Genomic DNA, 4,946 nt, shown 5'->3' with positions numbered 1-4,946 from the left:
TTTTGAGACAGGGTCTCACTATGTAATTGAGACTGACTTGGAACTCACTATGTAGGCCAGACTGGTCTCGAACTCACAGTGATCCTCCTGCCTCAGCCTCCTGAGTGTTGGGATTACAGGTGTGCAACACCACACCCAGTTCATGCCATCTTTGAAGATCTTTTTCTACAATGCAGCATTTTTTTCCTTCATCTTTACTATACTTTGATGAAAGATGTGCCTATCTAACCTAAGCTGTGCTGACTCTACAAAATGTATGTGCACACTTCTGAGGGAGAAGGTGCTCTTCACCTGAGAACTCTGTTACTCTCACCTTGGCATCTGCGGATTTGAAGCACGCTTCTGCCAGCTCACAACACAGCAATCAGCAAAGTGTCAAAAAACTGCTGCAAAACAAATAAGACCCCAGGGGGGCAGTCAGTAGGAGATTGTGCTCAGAAAGATCTGTCCAGCCACATTACATCGAGCTACAGTTTCAGGATAAATTTCTTACATCTGCTATCTTTTGCAATAATTTTTTTTGGGGGGGTACCAGGAATCAAACTCGGGTCCTTGCACTTGTGAGCCAGGCAGCAGAACCACTGAGCTAAATCCCCTGCCCTGGAATAAATTATTTTTTGGCTTAAAAAAACAAAAGTAATGAGTCTGAGATGGGTTTGGTGGTAGACACCTATAATCCCAACACTCTGGGAGGCTGTGGCAGGAGAACCCCAAGTTAGAGCCCAGCGTGGATAGCACAACAACTTAGCAATACCCTGTCTTAAGAGAAAAAATAAAAGGAACTGGGGGTGTAGCTCAGTGCAAAGGCTCTGGGTTTCGTCCCCAGTACTTAAAAAGAAGAAGGAGAAGGAGAAGGAGAAGAAGGAAGAGGAGGAAGAGGAGGAGGAAGAAGAAAGAAGAGGAAGAGGAAGAAGAAGGGAAAGAGAAGAACACAAAGAAGGAGGAGGAGGGGAAGTAGAAGGAGAAATGTTGCACAGAGTTAACCTCAGTGCTAATGAGAAAAGGCGGTCACCAAGGAAAGGGGGAAGCTGAAGATACGAGGGAGGGGTCCGTGGGCAGAACAAGGCACTGTAACAGGGCCAGAACACCTGCGCAGTGTTCCTGCTCGCTGTGGGTGAGTTCACGCTCCTGGGCTTCTTGCCTGGGGTGCTGCAGCGAGCTTCTCCTAGCTCACGGGAGCCCCTGTTACATTTCGGGAATTTACACACCGGACAGCATCACATGAATAGCTGGACTGATTAGCCACAGTGGGACGATTTAGCAAACACACACTGCACTTCCCTGTATTCCGACCCCGGAGCGCCGGCCACCTGGGCAGGAAAGGACATGAAGGGGCGTCTGTGTGCACAGCACTGTCTATGCAGACAGGCAGGTCGAATGCTGGTACCTGAGGTCTGAGGAATGTGAAGCAGCTGAAATCTGTGAAACGGGGTGCACAGAGAGACAGAGCTGCCCGGAAAACTATTAGATGACCGCTGTGTCGTTTTCAGGAACCGATCAAAATCGGGAGCCCATGACTCTGGCAGAATCCGTGTCTGCAGGCAAGTGTGCTCAGCGGAGCACCTGAACAGACGCCCTGACCCAGCACCAGGCTTTTGTCTCCCAATCATGACAGAGGATGAGACGGGGCAAAGGTGACACAGCCTGCTTGCAAGAGGCAGCTGCAGTGATGGGCCGCTGAACTGTAAAGGGCAAGAGGTGAAGGCAGGAGCCAGTGATGTGCAAGGGGAAGGCCCCCCAGGCTTTGTGTCTGCACAGTGTGGCCACTGCCGCGTGGCAGCACTCCTTTTAGGATGTGGCCTTCGGAGCCAAAGCCCTGGTCTTACACATCTTCTATGAGCTCCGGCTGGGTTTGACAATCAAAGGCTGGAGGAGCGTTGTCGTTCCTCTCGATGTCACGCTTTACTGATTGCAGCATCCCACGTCCTCAGAAGACTCTAGAATCATCACTGTTGACAGCGGATACACGAGCTGAAGGAGAGCCAGGCAGGTCTTCAGCATCTCAGCGGGCATGGTCTGTGCGTGTGTGTGTGTGTGTGCGTGTGTGTGTGCGTGTGTGTGTGTGCGCGTGTGTGTGTCCCGAAGTAGACACGGCCACTCCTCAGCAGTAGGAATGTAACTGCCCTGAGGATACTGTCTTGCAAATTATGAGGAGGGCATAAAGGTGCTAAGTAGCACAGCGGGGACTTCAGAGGCTTCACAGAAAACTTCCAAATGGCTTTCCCAGAGGCTTTTCTTCTCCGAATAGTTTCGCCACTGCGAGAAGACTCATTTTTAGATTATACAGATTTTGTTTATGGGCTTGATTAGAAGCTGACCTAGTGATGGGACTGTTGATGGCAGAACCACAAGGAAGCATAAATCTGCTGTTTAAAGATGAGCCCTGACTGCAGGGCAACCATTAATTTCAAGTGACAAAGGGTTTTTAGAGCTGAAACCTCCGTCCACCTCCCCAAGCACCCTCAGGAGTGTGGCTCTCAGAATGTGTCGTTGGTGGACTTATTCCCGAGCCACTCTTTGGTCACCTGAGTGCCTCGATGGCGGGCCCATGCTTTAATTTCTCCTTATGTTCCCGTAACAGGAATTTTCTCGGTGAATTAAAAATGTCATTTCAGTGAGTAACAGGATTGGTGGGATTCTTTCTTGCCTTTGCAACTATCCCGATTAGTACGAGAGTCAGCAAACATAACCCCCACTTGCCACTGCCCTGTCATTAGCTGGGTGTCATAGGTTCGCACATGTAGCGCCCCCCCAACACTCAATGCCAGTCCTATCCCCGTTACCTCCGAGTCCACTTATCAGGCACGGTCAGGTGAACTGGCACGGAAGGTGCACACCAGGAAGGGATGCTTCTTCCTCCTAATAAGGATCATCACGGCATTTCCCACTCGAATAGCTGACCAGCCCCCAAAACCAGAGAACGCAAAGCTATCAGTTTTATTTCATTTAACATTTGTAGTGCTGGGAATCGCGCCCAATGTGGTAGGCTAACCTTGAAATACTTGAACCTGAGGTAAGACGAGATAAGAGTGCGAGTAGGAAGTGTTCAGCTAATTTTGTTTTTCATGTCACTCTTCACAGCGGCCAGCAAGGGGTGTTATAGGAACAATTACAGCTCTTCGTGCTAAGACTTGTGAACATCTCTGTTTCTTAGTCGCCGTGTGTCCTGCCCCAGACTTTCCATGTCACACAGGCCGCATTTCACTGTGGAGTGCCGGTCTACTTTTCCTTTTCTCTCCTCATTTGCTGAAGAAAAATTAATTGTGAACTTCAAGGTCACAAACCTACTGGAATGGTGAAACCTAGGAAATGAAATGAGCTTTCTATGCTTGTGTGGCATAAAAACTTCATTGTAGCCACAAGTAGCCCAAACCCCTTTAATGCGGATAAGACAGCAGTCAACTGACTTCAATCAAAAGGGACTTAAATGCAAGGGAATGGCCTTGGGGACAGCCAGCCTGGACTGAGCAGGCCATTGTTCTAAGTTCTGCTGGGGCTTAGGAGATTGGCAGGGCACCTGCTGCTCTCCAGAGTGGAATGCTCAGGTCAGCTTGAAAATGCCCAGGGCTGGGACACTCTGGGGCCCTGGTCCCCAGCCAGCCAGGCGCTGGAGACTCCCAGGTACAGAGAGAAGGGAGGAGCCTCTGGAGCGGCTGGGGAGACATTTTCTACCCCCAGAAAAGCCCAGAACAACTCTCTTCCTTTTAACCTGTCCTTCATGCTTCTCAGCTCCAACCAAAGCTCTCTGGGCCCTTCCGGGAGCGACGCTATGGTGCCTCTGTCATAGTAACAGTTAATCGCTAACCACAGTCACCCATAATGCTTCACTTCATTGGCTTAGTCGGGGACGGGATCAGTGATTATGTCCCCTGCTTAGTACTTCAGTTCTACTTTCCTAATTGCCATTGTGGCTGCTGAATAGTTTATCATTGATGGCAAAATAGACTAAAAATCACTAGTCACTAGTTTTCTCTCTCTGTGGAGGTCAGAGTTAATTCCAGTGAATAGAAAATATGCATCTCTTGGCCTGGGAATATAGCTCAGTAATAAAAAAGAGCACGATCTTAGTATGCAAGAGGCCCTGAGTCTAATTCCCACCACAAAAATAAATAAATATTTATTATCATTTGGTACCAGGGATCGAACTCAGGTCCTTGAGTTTGCAAGGCAGGCGCTGGAATCACTGAGCTAAATCCCTGGCCCAAAATAAATAAATTAAATTAAATAATAATTTAAAGAATCTGAAATACATTACATGCCTTGTGTTTTGCTTGTGCATAAACTGTGCTTCATAAAGAAGAGAATCTGGTCCCGGGAGTAAGAGAAGTAGGTTTTAGTTCTGGTCCCACCATTTATTAGCTGCAAGACCTAGGATAGCTCATGATTTTTGAGTTTGGCTACTTTCTCTTCTGCACAAATGAGGGTGGTGGATGGACAAGATTCCAGACTTGAAAATCAGGCAGACCAGGATTTTAATGCTGGTTATTTTTATACTAGCTGGATGACTTTAAGCAAGTGACTATTGACATCATTCTAAAAGCTTTAATGAGATAAGGTGTGTGAGACTCAGCATTCTTCTTAGATCATTAAAAGCACTCAATAAATAGTTATTATAATAATCATGATAATGATAATAATTATTAAAATTCTTGAGAACCTTTTTTTTAAACCCTAAAAATACAATGACGGAAGCCTGAAGTGTTGAAGAAAATTGCTGAGCATAAGCCTGCTTCCATACACTTCTTATGGAAACTTGCTTAGAAATAGACTGAAACTACAGAGAATTGCCGGGCATGGTGGAGCACATCTGCAATACCAGCATTCAGAAGGCTGAGGCAGGAGGATTGCTGTGAGTTTGAGTCCAGCCTGGGTTACATAGTGAGTTTGAGGCCAGGAATTTAGCTCAGTGGTTCCACCACTTGTTTTGCAAGAACAAGGAGCCAAGT

General features: G+C 47.4%; 1 pseudogene; it reads left to right on the top strand.

The window, feature by feature from the left end:
- LOC104862936 overlaps window positions 1-1,567 on the top strand; it is a 2,239-nt pseudogene extending 672 nt beyond the window's left edge.
- The last annotated feature ends 3,379 nt before the right edge of the window (window positions 1,568-4,946 follow it).

Source organism: Fukomys damarensis, unplaced genomic scaffold (assembly GCF_012274545.1).
Source record: "Fukomys damarensis isolate Sample0158 unplaced genomic scaffold, DMR_v1.0_HiC HiC_scaffold_35, whole genome shotgun sequence".
In the NCBI taxonomy this organism is placed as follows: domain Eukaryota; kingdom Metazoa; phylum Chordata; class Mammalia; order Rodentia; family Bathyergidae; genus Fukomys; species Fukomys damarensis.
Note: the sequence above shows the minus strand (reverse complement) of the source record. Positions and strands in the feature narration are given on the sequence as shown.